Source organism: Callithrix jacchus, chromosome 10 (genome assembly GCF_049354715.1).
Source record: "Callithrix jacchus isolate 240 chromosome 10, calJac240_pri, whole genome shotgun sequence".
Lineage (NCBI taxonomy): Eukaryota > Metazoa > Chordata > Mammalia > Primates > Cebidae > Callithrix > Callithrix jacchus.
Window position 1 is genome coordinate 85,988,764 of NC_133511.1, and position 17,955 is coordinate 86,006,718.

A 17,955-nucleotide genomic window follows, 5' to 3' on the forward strand; every position below is an offset into this window, starting at 1 on the left:
ATAGCAATATAGTTGTTTGCATAAGAACAATAAGAATAGATTTTCTTTTGCAACAGGACACAATTGGAGAAACTGGTAATTTTACCAAGACTGGCTGAAATGGTGTACTTTCCTTTAAGAATCAAACTTGTAAAGCCAATAAAATTCCTATGGGGAACTGGCCTCATACCTTGCCTACACAGTCCCTGTTCAGGGTTTCTGACCTCTGTTGAGTAAAAAATATCACTTTATCACAGGTCCAGGAACCCCAAGTTATCTTGGGACCTCAAAAGGAGAATTTACCCAACTCAAATAGGTTTGTATTTGAGGGTACAAACCTATGGCAGGACTTGGCTTTAAAAAGTCTTATCTAAGTATCTTTATGAAATAGAGTTCCATAAAATCCAATTAAAAAGCCTATGTGAAAAATAATTATTCTTATTATACTTAATACAAATAATCAGGCCAAATATAATCCATCAAATCAGTGTTACCATAATTTGCCTTTAATAAAAATGAGAAATTGAAGAGAGAAATTTTATGTTTCAAAAACTATGTTATACTTGTTATTAGATTCTAGTCTCATCAATTGTTTTTAAGTTTGTTTCTACAATTTCGGCTAACCCTACTTATTGCTGTAAACCAGCCAGAGCTCTCTGACTACTACATAGAGGAAACAAGTGGGATGGGCAATGTAAAAATCTGAATCAGTATTCTAATTCTGGACACATTAGAATCAAGTAGCAGCCCTGCACCAACTTAGTTACAACAGTTCCCCAGTTCATGAGAAGCCTTCCAATTTAATTCACTTAGAATAACTTTACTTATTTTACGTTACTCTTGTGGAATATATTACTGTTATGCTCTTTGTGTAGAAATACAGAACAAACTTACTGAATGTTTTCTTAAACACTTATTAATCTTCCAGGTATAACCTTTTGTCAGAACTCAAGAGTTATGAATAGATCTTACCATACAATACTTTCTTTTCTTGTTGTTTTTGTTTTTGAGATGGAGTCTCTCTCTGTCACCCAGGCTGGAGTGCAGTGGTGTGATCTTGGCTCACTGCAACCTCTGCCTAGTGGGCTCAAGCAATTTGCCTTGGCCTCCCATGTAGCTGGGATTACAGGCTCCCACCACCATGCCCGGCTAATTTTTGTATTTTTAGTAGAGACAGTGTTTCACTGTGTTGGCCAGGGTGGTCTCAAACTCCTGACTTTATGTGATCCAGCCCCCTTGGCCTCCCAAAGTGCTGGGATTACAGGTGGGAGCCACCATGCCCAGCCACAATAGTGATACGTTCTGATTGAACTCTCTTCCCTGAATGCAAGAAACCCTCATAGTGAGACAGGAATATCATTGCCCCTATTTAGCCTAAAGTACTTACAGAAGATGGATCTTCCTCCCTCTACAACCCTTAAGAGTAACGGTTCTCTTATAAAAGGGAGAGGGGAAATTTTAGAGAAGTGTACCAGAGCAACTCCATCTTAAACAGGAGCTGGGTAAAATGAGGCTGAAAACCTACTGGACTGCATTCCCAAACAGTTAAGGCATCCTAAGTCATAGGATGAGGTAGGAGGTCAATACAAAATACAGGTCATGAAGAACCTTCTGATAAAACAGGTTGCAGTAAAGGTGCTGGCCAAAACCCACCCAAACCAAATGGCGACTAAAGTGACCTCTGGTCGTCCTCACTGCTACACTCCCAACAGCACCATGACAGTTTACGAATGCCATGGCAAGTCAGGAAGTTTCCCTATAGGGTCTAAAAAAGGGAGGCATGAATAATCCACCCCTTATTAAACATATCATCAAGAAATAACCATAAAAATGACAACCAGCAGCCCTTGGGGCTGCTCTGTCTATGGAATAGCCATTCTTTTCCTTTACTTTCTTAATAAACTTACTTTCACTTTGCACTGTAGACTCACCCTGAATTCTTTCTTCCACAAGATTCAAGAACCCTCTCTTGGGGTCTGGATCGAGACCCCTTTCCTGTAACACAGTCACCCTCACTCTACTTCTCATCGCTGTATCTTTAAACCTCTAATTCAAGATGTCTTTTAAGTCTATCCCGGTGTCTCTCATTGTCCTGAAGACAAACACATCTCATGCCATGCACAACAAAAAAGGAGGTTTTTGTGTTTGTTTGTTTTTAAGAGAGAGAGTCTCACTGTCACCCAGGCTGGAGTGCAGTGGTGTGCTTCTTGGCTCACTGCAACCTCCACCTCCTGGTGCAAGTGATATTTTCATGTCTCAGCCTCCAGAGTAGCTGGGATTACAGGCATTTGCCACCGCACCTGGGTAATTTTTGTGTTTTATTAGAGACAGGGTTTCACCATGTTGGCCAGGGTGGTCTTGAACTCCTGACCTCAGATGATCTGCCTGCCTTGGCCTCCCAAAGTGCTGGGAATACAGGCGTGAGCCACCGGGCCCGGCCAGAAAGGAGGTTTTTTACCAATAAATTTTTTAAAGAAAGGTAACAAAGAATTTTGCCATGGACAGTGGCAAAAGTATCTGCTGTGCTGTTTCTGACCCTCTGTAAAAATCATGTTCAGAAATGGTAAAAAGGCTAATGAAGGTCAAACAAGAAAAGACAGAATCATGGGCAAAAGGGCGCATTCAGGGTTTTATGGACGTCAGGCCGGACCACCGGGCAGCTTCAGAAGTGGCCTGAGTCCGCTCCTGCCCGCAGCTCGGGCAGAAAGCGCCTGGACGCTCCCTTAGGACCTTTTAAACTCTGACCCCTCGACAAAAACACCCTTTTGAAAAGGTGGTATTCACTGGGCTGTCAGAATTAAGGAACACCAAATTAAGGCTAATAAAACCGTGCTGGGCTCAGAATTGAGCCTCGGTTTGAATCCCGAAGCTTTGGATTAATACCAGACGCTAATTTCAAACATTCAGGGCAGCTCTTTGGAAGAAATAAAGAAGACAGGAACGTCATACAGATTTATTAGACAAACATTTGTGTTTGTTTATGCTGGAAGAGCTGGGGGGTCGGTGCGTTTTTCGCCAGGAGCACCCCTAACAGTTAAGTTGTGCTAAGGGAGTCATTGCGAAGGCAGGCAAAGACGGAAACAGCGCTCTACAAGTTCTTCCAGAGTCCTCTTTGGAAGGGCGAGCCTGAGAGAGAGACGTGCTTTGCAACCGAAGGTATTTTGCAGAGAGCGTGAGGGAGCTCCCCGCTCCCCACTCCCAGTTCCCGGAGTGGCCTGGAGCCGGTGTCCAAAGGTAAGCCTGGTGGAGCAAGTTGGAATCTGATTCCCAGAAACCAGCCAGGGTCTTGTGAATAACCCTTTAGCCGTCGAAAGTTCTTCCCAAATGGTGCTTGCAAAGTGGGACCTCTGTTGGGGTTTATGTTGCAATTGTTCTTTCTTCTTCTTTTCAGTCCAATGTGAAAACAAAGGACATTATTGGAAGCCCACTGGCCTGCGAGTTGTAGGTACTTTTCACACTCTGGGCTGGGAAATCATCCACCCGCATTCCCACTCCAGACTCCCCAGTTTTGAGTCGCCACAGGGCCCTTGGCCTGATCATACTCTTCTTTTTAGGCCCTGTGGCCGATAGAGGCCAGAGCTGGGGTCTGCAGAGACGCGGGCACTCTCTATTCCCAGCGAGCCCCGCCACTGGGTTGCGGCTTTTGCGCCGGTTGCTTCGGGCCGGCCGCCCTTCTTATTTCAGCACAAAAGGTTTGAGGTGCATTGCTTTCTTTGGCGTAAAGCCTCCCCGGGGTCAGAGTGAAATCTCCGCTTTTTTTCAGGAGCATTGCAACACAAAAGGTTTAAGGGGGGAAATTGTTAAAAGGAAGCCCTTTTCTCTTTAGGCTGAATGCAGTGGGGAGATTAAAACTTTCATTGAGATTTTGTGGTATTCATGGTGGTGGGGCCGTGAATAGGGCTGGGCAAAGCCCCCAGCGCTGGTGTGTGCCCTTTTATCTCCGGCACATCTTCAGACACAGGTTGTTTTGCACTTGAAAGAGGGGAAAGAGGGGAATGTGGGATTTTGACAGCTGATATTGGCCTCTGAACTCTTGATGGGGATTTTCTAATTAACCCCAAGTACCCATCAGGTGGCCAACAAGGAATGATTTCTGTCAGAAAGGGCAAAAAGTTTCCCATTTTGAGCAAATGGAAGGGAGAGTGGTTAACATCCAGAGTAAGGAAATGTAGAAAGAGCCTCAGGGCAGAATCCGAAAAGCCAGATGACTGCAGGTTGGGTTGGGCACATCGGTAAGAGAGGCTGTTATGTACCATCTTCATCATCAGCATCAGAGCACTGGGAAAAGTAAATGTGGTTCCTGAGACTCAGAGAAATTGACTCCCTGTGTTTTTGGAAGCCAAGATCAGCTGAGAAGCTTGGGTGGAGAGCTCAAGTTCTTAGTTTTACCATTAGGTCTACACGAGAGATCTCCATTTGTTTGATTATCGTTAATTCTCGTTCCTACTTACCATACATGGACTGAAATAAATTCCGCCTGGTTTGAGAGAAAGCACCTCCAGGTGTAGAACATATCAGCCTTTGGAAATGGAGTGAGAACTACTGATTCACTGGCTCCTAAGCAAAACTATGTGGGTTGTTTTGAAACAAGTCCTAAGAACAAATAATAAATTTGGATGATGAGCTGCCAAGCTCTAATTCCCTTGGGGATCCAGATTCGGTGTTTTGGGGGATAAAGTCCCTGGAAGGTACATGTTTGAACAGGGCCCCACACAGCTGATTCTTCTGATTGGGCCAAGCTCTTAGGCAGTGTTTCCCAAGTTTTTCTGATGATAACAACACTAAGAGAGATTGTTTAAAAAACAAACTTTAGGGTGTCCATCTACATACTGAAACAAAACTTCAGTGGATGGATTATGGGGAAAAAATGTATATTCTTTTTTTTTTTTTTTGGGGGGGGAAGGCAGGAAGGGAGGGAAGAAGGACGGTAGGGAGGAAGGAAGGGATGAAGAAAGGAAGGAAGGAAGGGAGGAAGCGGGGAGGGAGGGGGGGAGGGAGGGAAGGGAAGGAAGGAAATCAAGCAATGAGAGAGACATTGCCGACCTGGATCTAGAGGTTTACAAGTTGATTTCTTTTTTTTTTGAGAGAAGGAAAGAAAAAAAAAATAAGTAAAGGAGAGGAAGAAAGAGGAAGAGAAAGAGGGAGAGTAAATGGAAATATTGCTTTATTTTGAAAAAAATTGAGTATTAATAATGGCCAATCAATGTTTCATTTAAACTTATGGGTAGGTGTGATGTGGTATTGACAAGAATGTATATTTTGTGTATTTGAAGTGGAGAGCTCTATGAATATTTATTAAGTTTACTTGTTCTGGATCTGAGTTCGAGTCCTTGATATCCTTATTAATTTTCTGTCTCATTGTGTCTAAGTCTCTATGTATCTGGGTGTTAGGATTGTTAGCTCTTGTTGTTGCATTGATCCTTTTACCACTATATCTTTGTTGCTTTAAAATCTATTTTATCTGATACAAGAATTGCAACTCCTGCTTTTTATTTATTTATTATTTATTTTTGCTCTCCATTTGGTTGGTAAATCTTTCTCCATCCCTTTGTTTTGAGTCTTTGTGTATCCTTGCATGTGAAACAGGTCTGGATATAACATGCCATTGGGTTATGGCTGTGTCTTTTGATTGGGGGATTTAGTCAATTTAAATTTAAGGTTACTGCCATTTGATGTTGACTGGCTGTTTTATCCATTCGTTGGTGTAAATTCTTCTTTATGTTGGTGCTCTTTACTTTTTGGTGTATTTTTAGAAAGGCTAATACTGGTTGTTTCTTTCTGTGTGTAATGCTTCTTTCAGAAGCTCTTGTAAAGCAGGCCTGGTGGTAATAAAATCTCTGAGTTCTTGCTTGTTCATAAAAGATTTTATTTTTCCTTCAGTTGTGAAGCTTAGTTTGGCTGGATATGAAATTCTGGGCTGAAGGTTCTGTTCTTTGAGAATGTTGAATATTGGCCCCCACTCTCTTCTGGCCTGTAGAGTTTCTGCTGAGAGATCTGCTGTAAGTCTGATAGGCTTGCCTTTGTGGGTAATCTGACCTTTCTCTCTGGCTGCCCTTAGTACCTTCTCCTTCGTTTCAACCCTGGTGAATCTAACGATTATGTGCCTTGGGGTTGCTCTTCTTGAGGAATATCTTTGTGGTGTTCTCTGTATTACCTGGGGTTGAATGTTGACCTGCTTTGCTAGTTTAGGAAAATTTTCCTGAATAATATCCTGAAGAGTATTTTCCAGCTTGGATTCATTCTCTCCATCGCATTCAGGTACAACTATCAAACGTAAATTTGGTCTTTTCACATAGTCCCACATTTCTTGGAGACTTTGCTCATTCCTTTTTATCCTTTTTTCTCTGATCTTTTCTTCACGTTTTATTTCATTAAGTTGGACTTTGACCTCTGATATCCCTTCTTCTGCTTGAACAATTCGAGTGTTTAAACCTGTGCATACTTCTCGGAGTTCCTGTATTGTATTCTTTAGTTCCATTAATTCACTCATACTCCGCTCTAAGTTGTCTATTCTCAACAGGATTTCATCAAACCTTTTTTCAAAGTTCCTAGTTTCTTTACGTTGGGCTACAACATGGTCTTTTAACTCACTGAAGTTTCTTATTATCCATTCCTTGAAGAGTGATTCTGTCATTGGGATGCGCTCGTTCTCCATCAAGCCTTGTTCCATTGTTGATGTGGAACTGTGATCATCTTTAGAGGGAGAGGCGTTCTGATTTTTGAGTATTCTCAGCTTTTTTACGCTGGTTTCTTCCCGTCATTGTAAATTTATCCTCCTGTCGTCTTTGAAATTACCAACTTTCAGATTAGGTCTCTTGAGTGGACGTCCAGGTTGTTAGTTCCCAGGGCCAGAGCAGCGGCGTTAAAACTGATGGTGCTTTTCTGCCCAGGATTCTCCTATCGGGCTTCCTTCTTGTGTCGGTAGTAGGCGACTCTGCCTTCCGGGGCTCCAAACCTCGGTCAGAAGGGGAACCGGTCCTGTTTACTCTGCGCTGAGCGCTCCCGCGCCAAGGTGCCGTCACAGCCGCTGCCGGGCTCTGGTGTCCTGCTGGGGACCCGGGCCGGTCCTCCGAACCTGTTTACTTTGCTTCGAGAGCTGCTGCGCCAAGGTGCCGGCGGAACCGCTGCACCGGCCACGAGAGTCGCGCTGGCCACCCGTGTGTCTCCTCCACTGGGGGATCTCCTGCTCCGTGAGCGACCAGAATTTGTCTGAAAGTGTGGCGTCCTCTAGTTCTCCGCGCCTTCCCTGAGAGCTGCAATCCCGGGATGTTAGCGATCGGCCATCTTGGATCCTTTTCCAAAAAATGTATATTCTTAATAAGCTTCTCAGAGGGCTATGAAGGCCCCCAAATCTCTTGATGTTTTTCCTATGCCACTGGTTTCTTTTTAAAATTTTAAATTTATTTTTAATTGACAAATAATAATTGTATGTGTGTATGGAGTACAGTGTGATGCTTTGATCTTGGATGCATTATAGAGTCACTTGAGCTGATTAATAGATTCCTTTTCATCTCTCTGACCTCAAAATATTGGAGAGCACCCTGGGTTAGTCTTCAGTACTGTTCTTTTTAAGCTCCACCTCCTGGGTACACTCCTTCAGCCTTGTGGGTTTCTGCTAGACACCCAGAGTTACATCTCCAGCTCAATGTCCCCCTGAACTCTAGTCTGTTTATCTAATTGCTTGGCATCTCCACTTGGCCTTGATCTTTGGTGTGGGATGTTCTCTCCCCAGGTATCAGAGAGAAGGCCAGTGTGCCTGGAGCATGGCGGGCTGTGAGAGAACAGTAGATGAGGTTGGAGTGTAAGAAAGGGGCTGGATCATGTAGAGCCCTTTAGGCCATAGGCGGGAGTCTAGGTTTTATTTGACATGCCTTTGGGAGGTTTTAAGAGGGGTAGGGAGTTGGGGAGATATTACATGATCTAATTAAGCTTTTAAAAGAACTCTTGTGAAGAAGAAATTGTAGAAGAGCAAGAAATGCAGAAGACGGCAGAGCAGTTAGGAGTCTTTTGCAATAGTCCAGGCGGGAGATAACTGTGTCAAAGGGAAAGATGTGGGCAGATTTCATAATTTTGGGCAAAATTTCATAATTTTGAAAGGATGGGATTTAGAACAGGAGGAACAAAAAGAAATCAGGATGACTCCCAGGTTTTTGGTTCAGTAATTTAGATGGAGGTGACATTTACTGAGAGAAGTAGAAGACTGTTTTCTATCCTTTTTTACATCATAACACATATACGAATTGTTCATATTTGTAAGATTCAGCTGGATAAACTAGAAGAGATTTGCAGATGTCTAAAGTGAAAATTTTCACTGTTGTTTCAACATATGATGGGATTATAATAAGAAAAATCAAAGTATTAGGGAGGATTTAAATCTCAAATATATAAAACATGTAAATATGTCAAAAATATCTTTCAGATAAAATCTCTATGATGAGAAACCTGTTTGGGAATATTGCTTGGGAACAAGGGGGAACATTGCTTCAATGAACACTACTTAAAAAAAGATGTTTTCAGCTTGAAATAGCTTATACAATTCTAATAAAGACTACTTAACACTAAGCTCTTAAAATTCCTGAAAATCACAGTTAAAACTTTTATTCACGAAAAAGACATAAGTTAAACTATTTTTATAACCAATTAAAAATTTTAAGAATTGCAGTTAAATTTTAGAACTTTTAGTGCTAAAATCTTTGATATTTTAAATGGATTTTCAAATTCAAATGTTTTCATTTACTGTATTTATGTGTTCATTCAAAAATATTTATTGAAGATTACTATGTGACAGGTACTGTTCTAGGCACATAAATACGAAGTACTTCAAAATCATGATGAAACTCTAGTTTGCAGAGTCTGCTTGCCTAACACACCAGCTCATTTGTCACAACATGTCATCTGACGTATGCGAAAGGGGAAGGTAGAAACTACCACCTGGAGACGCACCTGTGTGGTCTCTATCCTGCCCCCTTGGCCTGTTCTCTGGGTTCCTTGGGCACCTGAAATTCCTTTAGTATTCCATGGGTGCCCTGCAGCTGACTGCGAAAGGAGAAATTCAGGCCATGCTCAACTCACTGGGAAGGTCATTGGGGACCAGACGCTGCTTATTCCTTTGTTGCCTTGGGGAATCATGAAACTGCTGGGCAAGACATCAAGCGCTGCTCAGTAGGGCTGCTTTCTAAGGGTACTTGAGTAGATCCCATAAAACCAAAGGTAGCTAACCCAGGGCCACCCCGACAGCCTAATATGGTGGTACCTGACCCAACTAGTTCTAGTCAATGAGCAGAACTATTATGAACTGACTTATGTCTTCCCAAAATTCACATCTATAACTTCCAATGTGACTACATTTGGAGAAAGGGTCTTTAAGGAGGTAATTAAGGTTACATGAAGTTATAGGGGTAGGGCCCTAATCCAGTGTGACTGGTGTTCTCCTAAGAAAAGGGAGAGACATCAGGGATGCAAGCCCGCAGAGCAAAGGCCATGTGAGGATGCAGCAAGAAGGTGACCCTCTGTAAGCCAGGGAAAGCGGCCTCAAGAGAAACCAAACCTGCCAACACTCATCTCTCAGGATTCCAGCCCTAGAACTATGAGAAAATAAATTTCTGTTGTTTACCCACCTGGTCTAAGGTATTTTGTTATGGCCGCCCCAGCAGACTAATACAAGAATGGAGCCGAATGCAGTGGTTTTCAGTCTTGGCTTCCCATTGGGATCACTGAGGAGCTTTAGGCAAATGCCTGGGCTCTACACTCAGAAATTCTGATTTGATTGGCCAGCTGTGTAACCTGCCTATCAGGACGCTTAAAAAGTTCCACAGGTGAGCCTAATGTGCAGCCAAGGTAAGAATCCCTGGGGCAATGGATAGAAGTTTTAAGGAGACAGATTTAATTCCATCTGAAAACAATCCAAAATTTTGTCTTGGATCAACTTAATGAAACGGTGAGACTTTCTTCCTGAAAAGTATTTAAGCAGAGATTGGAAATAGTGTAGGAGCTTTTGGGGAGAGTTTGCACCAGATGACCAGGATGCCATTCCTACTGACAAACATCCTCGCCCATGTCATCACCCTCAACAACCATTCTCAACTCCACCTGACCCCACACTTGAACACCCTGGATTCATCTCTTACTGTGTCATTTCTGATCCCCACCACTTATGTTCTCAGTTGCCTCATTTGGGTGTGTTTCTCTGTGGACTTCCAGGTCCTTGCCATTAAAAGAAGAGGCTAAACTTGATGTATTCTAAGATCTTTTCCAGATAACAGATTTCTTAATTTTAACTAAATAAAAATGTAGCTTCCTGATTGTAATAGGAGATAAGAATTAAGCTAGCAACTGCAAGTCATATCCAGTTTCTCTCCAAGAGAAGGATAGATTTAGCCAATGAGCTATGCTTATCTCTACACAAACTGAATTAGTGGAAAATGAAAGCATCACCTGCTGGAGCTGGCCATGACAGATAAATGCTTTCTTAGAATGACTGCCTGGGAAAGCTGAAATGAGTACACCTGCCAGCCTCATTTGTATTTTTTTGCTGCTAGATGCTTTACCATCCTATAAGTTAGCACAGGAGAGTAAAGCAGTATTGGGCATGATGATGATCTCTATATACCGTCTAATCAGTGCTAAATCTGTGGACTCTTGGGGAAGGGGTACATCAGAGGCCTTTCTGCTGTTAATCCTCAGGGCCTTGCCTGGGATGTGCCTTCCCATATATTCAGTTCCTGATGGCCATGGATTTTGGGTTTCAGCCTGCTCTTGGGACTTTGGGTCCTGCCCCTCACTCTTCCCCTTCAAGGTTCTCCCTTTCCTAAGTACAGTTGCAGTAGGGTACATCTCACTCTGTTGCACCATTTATGCCACATCTGAAACTAGACACAATACCTTGGCATTGAACAGTTTTATGACTAATAATGTGCAGAAACAGAAAGTAATAAAAGTGGCCAACCTGAACATAGTACAGTGATTTTAAGTCTTACAGGACTTTAGAATCAAAGCCCATGGCCTAGTGTTCTTGCTTCTTTCTGAGATGAAAACTAAGAACTCAGCTGCACTTCCATCCTCTGCATTTATCATCATCAAAATGGACTCACTGACTGTCCCTACTCCCTGCAGACCTCTCAGACATATCAGTCAGGATACTCCAGAGAAACAGACCAATTAGACAGATAAATAGATTAGACAGTTGCTATAAATATAGGTAGGTACACATGTATACATACACACTTGTATTTATATATATATGCACACACACATATATATCTGTGTGTTAAGACGTTTATTTTTTAAAATTGGCTTATGAGATTGCGAAGGCTGGCAAGTTTGAAACCTGTAGGGCTGGAAACTCAGGAGGGAATTGCTATTGCAGCCTTCAGACTGGATTTCTTCTTGGGGAAACTGCAGTTTTTGTTTTTAAGGCTTTCAACTGATTGGATGAGGGTCATCCATATTATGGAGGGTAATCTCTTTTATGTAAAGTGAACTGATGGTATATGATAATCACATTTACAGAACATCCTCACAGCATATCTGGCTTAGAGTTTGCTTAAATATTTGGTTGTTATAGCCTGGCTAAGTTGACACATAAAGCTAGCTATCACAGACATTAAGTGGCTAGCAACTTCTGGGTCCAACTTTTGATTTGTGCTTAGTAATCTCTTGGGCTTTGGGGAAAAAAAAATCTGACCTTGGTTTCTTTTTCTTAAATGATCTGGCCTGTCTGTGGACATTGCCCCATTGAAAAACTGGTTTTGGAGGTCAAAGCCAAAGAAGCAGGAAACCATAGAATGATACTGATGAAAAGGTCTTGAAAAATGACCTATTCAAGCCCCTCAACTTACAAATAAGGAGATGGAAGCCTAATAAGGAGAGCCTATTTAAAGCCATTCATAAGGACAATAGCCAAGAGACTGTGACCCATGATCATACAATGTCACTAGAACCATGAAATGCCTTATAACAGTAATTGCCATGTTTTCCTAAAAATGGCTCTCAGTGACCATGTGCTGGCCTGGGCGTGGGCACCATCAGGCATATCATCAGGAGTGTTCACTAGTTACTTACAAAAGAGACTTCTGGAGATTAGGCCTTAGCTAGATTACAATCTAGTGAATGTCATTACTCCAAAGGCAGAAACACACTGGAGGATGTTGAAATAAAACCATGTAAGAGAAAAGGTGGAACTCCTTGAGGAAAGAGGGAGGAAAACAGATGACCCAAGGAGATCATGCCAGAACTTTAGAGCCTTGTTGCGTTGCCTCAATACTGGATTGGCCATCTCTTTGCCAGCCATTATGTGGGAACACCTGAACAGGTGGATGAATATGTGTGTACGTGCACTATAGCACCTGAGCTACTCTGTAAGTTGTGAGCATGTGTGTAACACCCGAATGCCCATGTTGTTATATCCCTATGTGTGACCTGTCAATGAATGCATGCAACACTGGAGTGGGAGGGTAAAACGCTGGACTGAGGGTCTATAACATTGGAATTTCTGCGGTCACTATCAGGGTATGTGTAACAATTGCTTCCTCATCATGCTCAGCAAATGGCCTCACTTTGGAAAGAAATAGGAGCTATCAGATGAGAACTCTCCCAACTCCCTGCTCTGCTGCCTCCAGTCCCACTGGCTCTGTACTCATCCTCTGCCTCTTCTCTATAATAGGAAAGTATTTTACCTTCTGTCTAAAACCAAAACCTCTACCTGTGCTCCAGTTCCACTGGATTCTGCCTCTTCAGGAAATGTCCCTATTGTTTCTCCTTTTCTTTCTCTTTATTATTTAAATGTGCTCAATTCTGTGCCATGTTAACAACAACAGAAAACCCTACCTACTGCAGTAACTATCTCCTCTTCCTTCCTCTTCATAGCCAAACTTCTCAGAAGCTCTCTCTATTCTCAATGTTCTGTTTTCCCACCTGCCACTCACCTCTCAACCACCCCAGTCTAGCATACAGCCTCATCATTCTATTTAAAGAGCACTTGATAAAGCCACCAGTGATCTCTGGGTCACTAAATCCAAAGGCCATATTTTTTCAAATGAGCAGTTTCATATTTTATTTTGACTTCTCAGCAGCAGTGAACACCTCTTACTGTGCTGTCCTGAAAGCATTCCTTCCCTTTGGCTCCCCAAATAAAATATGTCTAGATTTCCTCCTCTCTCTAACTTTTCTTTCACCCTCTTATTTATTGGCTCATCCTCTTCCATGCAGTCCTTTAACTGCTGGCTGTTTGCAAAGTTCTTGCGCCCCTTCTCTTCAAACACTGTGCTCTCTCCCTAGTTGAGGCAATCTGTGCCATGGCTTCAGTTTCCCAGATGATCCTCCAGTATAAATCTCTAACCCAAACATCCCCCATGAGTTCTTGCATATCTAGCAGCCTGTTAGCATCTCCACTTAAATATTTTCATGCTGTCTCAAACTCAACATGTCTAAATTTCATCTCATGCATTCCTGCCTCCACTGCCCTTAAGACGACAGCAGCACCAGCAAGAACCAGGTTGGACTCCCTCTAGTGTCTTGTTTTCTTTGAATGAATGGTAACCATCCATCAAACTATATAGGAGGAAATCTAGGCAATATCATTGCCACCCCTGCTCCCCATTATTTCCCAAGCCACTCTCGAATCCACCCGACATCTACACTGTCTACATCTCCACTGTCACTGCATTAGCCCAAGTCTCCATCATCCTCTGCCTCAGCAGTTGCTTCCTAACTGGCCTCTCTGCCTCTCTTCTTGTTGCCTCTGACTTGGTTGTTCATATTAGCACCAGCATCATCTTTTCTTAAGTAAACCGCTATTACTGAAGTATAATATTTATGAAAAGCATACCTGTCATGGATGTACAACCTGAATTTTCACAGGCTGAACCCACCAATGTAACCAGCACCCCAATCAAGAATCAGAACATTACCAGTCCCCAGAAGCCCCCTAATGCCTTACTGCAATCACTAACTTTCCCATCAAGGGTAACCACCAGCTGGAAAATGGTGTCATTTGATATGAACTCTTTCATGTTTCTGCCAGCACTATCTTTTCAGAAAGTAAATCTGATCATGTCACTCCCCTGTTTAAAATCTTTTCATAGCTTCCCACTGTTCATAAGATAAAGATCAAATTTCTTAGTCTGGCTAATGACACTAAGAATGAGCTGCTTCCACCCCCAAGGCTCCTATTCTTTCAGATGCTTCTCTTACCACACTTTCCTTTCCTTTCCTTCTCCGATTCTGTCACATTGCTCATCTTTCAAATACCCAACATGCTCAGCATTTCTTGTCACAGGTCTTTACATCTGCCATTCCTTCTACTTGGAATGCGTTTTTCACCCCTTATGTCTTTTCTGGGCTAACTTCTAGTTTGGATCTCAGTTCATCCTTATCTGCCTTTCCCGAATAGATCCCGTTTCTCTATTTGTTCTCAAAGCACTTTTCCTTTCTAGCTCTTATCAGGGGATGAATTTGTATAATTAATTGATAAAAGTCATTTTCCTTGGTCAGCCTTTAAATTTAGTGAGGAGTGGCAGTGCAGAATTAACTCACTGGGACCCACGTGGGGAAGACCACAGAGGTGGAATGAGGGTGCATCAAGGACCAACACTGGGGACTTTTGGGTTTGCCTTAGCCGGCAGAAGACAGCTGTTTTGCTATCCTCTAATTTTACTATTTGGGGAGGGCTTTGCATTACTTCTTTTACTTATTATAGAAGTAATCACCACTGTAGAAAAATTCAATCAGTATAGAAGTATCTAGAGAAAAAAGTGAAACTCATTTTCTACTATAATCCTAAATCTTTGCTCAACCCACAGGCGACCGCTACAACCAAGGTTGTGGTGTGCATCCTCCCAGACCTTTCCTATGCATTCCAACATGTGGACATATACAGATATTTTTGGTTTGTTTTCACTGAAGTGGGGCATACTATATGCTACGTATTCTGCACCTACTATTTTTCATGTGAGATTTCCGAATCATTTTTCATGATGATACAGACAGATCTACGGAAACTCTTAAGCAATCTCCATGTAATCAATTCTGATAAACTATCACTTTCCGTTTTCTCATTAAACATGCAGACCTATCCTAGAGCCACCGTGAATACTCTTGGCTTGTTGGCCACTCCGTAGTGTACCTAAGCATGTCTGCCCTCATCAGGGCAGCTGTATGTTCAGCAAGAGTCAATTGTTTATTCACAAACCCATTTATGCCAGTTGTTCTTGCTATTGTAGATACATAATTTAACTAAATATCAGATAAGTCAATGAAATTTAAATGCACAATGAAAGACAGCTGTTGTTTCTGTAAAAATAAAGTCTAATATTTTGGGACTAAGTTCAAAGGTGACCACTAAAAGCCACTACTATCCAGCTAAAGAAAACTGGGGATATTGGGGGGAAAATAGTGAAAATCTAAAAGATTTTGTATTCATATTGCTTCTTACACTTAAAAACTGAAGTTTGGAAGTATAGCTAATGTATTTTGGGTGTGGCTTATATAAGAGTAATAACACAGAACACCAATGGGAAGACTTGCCCTCAAAGAACAGCATTGGTTCCATTTCAGAAAATTGACAAATGTTTACACATATTTTAGATCAAGGTAACATGTTTCAGGTAAATGTGCATTGCCTTGTATGATCTGCTTTAACTGCTCTCTCAACTAGCTGACCAACAACCAGCCCTGGATGCAGGAGCTTCCACCATGCTCTTCCATGCCATACCATATACCATACCATGCCATACCACACCACACCATACCATACCGTACTGTATCATGCCATGCTATGTAATGCCATACCATACTGCATCAGACCATGCTATGTTATGCCATGCTATACCATACTGCATCACCATGCCATTCCATGCCATACTACAATAATGCCATATCATGCCATAGTATATACATTTGTACCTTTTTCCCCCTTGAACTAGATGGCAAGAGCCACAGTGTATCAGGACATGTCAGGACAGCACATAACTTTTTGAGGTCATTTAATGACACACCCTCTCTCTTTATTCCAGTCTCTCTCTCCTCTCCTCTCTCCTCTCTCCTCTCTCCTCTCTCTCCTCTCTCCTCTCTCCTCTTCCTCTCTCTCTCTCTCTTTCTTATAATTACCATGTCTAGGTGGCGGCAAGCACTTTATATGCCCTATTTTATTTTTAGATGGCATTATTATTATTTTAGAAGTCAGTAAACTGTGGCTTATACAACTTACATAGGATGTAAGTGGCAAAGTTGAGATTCAAATCCAATTCTGCCTGATTCTAAATCAGTGTGTTACCTGGTTTGTCCTACTGCTTCCCTGGTCTTTGATCTTAAGAAGTTTAACTAATTCCCATTTGCACTAGATCAGAGGTTCTCCAAATGTGATCTTGGACTTCTGAGGGGTTCCAAGAGTCTTTCAGGGACTCAAAATTATTTTCATGGTAATACTAGGATGCTATTTGATTTGTTCATTCTCATTGTCTTACAAGTGTATAGTGTTCCAGAGGCTACATGACATGTAATATTGTAACAGATTTAATGTGGAAGCAGATATGAAAATCTAACTTTCTTTTACTAAGCCAGACATTAAAAGAAATTTGCAAAAATGCACAATATTACTTTATGCCCTATTTTTTTTCTTTTGGAAATATAGTTATTTTTACCCAAATACATATATTAACAAATTATTTCTTTCTGGATATTGAATTAACAAATATTTTCAAAATTCCTCAATTCTAATGTCTAATAGAGTAATAACTGACACATATGATATATATAAACAAAATCTCTTTGGAGTTCTCAATTTTTAAGGTAGTTTAGGGGTCCTGAGGTAAAAAGAGGGAGAATATATGTGAACATTTCAGTTTTAGGTGATGGGTGAGATCCAGACATGCAGGTGAACCACAGCATCCAGAGGATATGGGGTCAAAAGATGAGGTAATCCAGAAGGATCAACGTCAGGAAAGTCCAGTTGATTCGATCATCATTTTCCTATTTCTGCTATAGGAGTAGATCCTAAAAGATTGTACGTCTCAAGAGGGAGGTGGGTCTTTTTCCTACCAACACGGGAAAGCCAATGAAGGATTTTAAGTTGGAGAGTAACAGATGCTTAAAAGCAAAGTAGATGTTATTAAGGAATTGAGGTGCCTGACGAATGAGGAGAAAAAGGATTGCTTCCAGATGTCTGGCTTGGAAACCAGGAATCACCAAGTGGAAGAGACTTGTCTGTGGTCACCCAGCTTGTCAGCAGCAAAGTGTCCTGAAGCTCATGCTACTTTTCACTCTACTACATAAGGCATTTCTTATCCTCCTCCCCCTTTTCTTCTTCTCTAAACCTCACCCAGTTAAAAGCAAGAGAGAGGTGAGCACCCTCTTTATGACTCTGTGCCCTCCCTGTTTAGGGTGAACTACTGGAATTCCAAAAACATCACTTTGCGCAAAACTGCTCTTTGGTAGATCTCCTTAATCAACTATGAGGGTGCTGCTATGTGATGTTTGAATTGTTGCAGGCATAAATGGGACCTAATGAGGTTGGTAAAAGGGCAGGATGGGCAGGGTGGTCATGTCAGATGGAGGTACAGTTGGTGGGGTGTGGAGTGGGCTGCCTGTTTCCAATCTCCCAGGAGAGCATGGGTGGTGTTGGCTTCTGTGGCTGTCAGGTTTGGGCTGGTTACTGCTCCCCCAGCACAGGTTGTAAGAAGAAGGCATGGTTGTCATGGTTCTGATGGGTACTAGAGCCTGTAGTAATAAGTCTAATCAGTCTTGCTGATGCTTCTTGTTTTAGCTGTTCCTATGACAAATTGGTTCTTTGCTGAGTTCAACCCAAGTATAAGTGGTGTGTGTGTGTGTGTGTATGTGTGTGTGTGTGTTTGTGTCTGTGTGTGCATGTGTGTGTGTGTGTGTTTGTGTCTGTGTGTGCATGTGTGTGTGCATGTATAGTTGGAAGGCTGGGCTGGGGTGGTTAAGAAGTCATGCTAAATTTTAAGAAGCCATAGAGAGAGG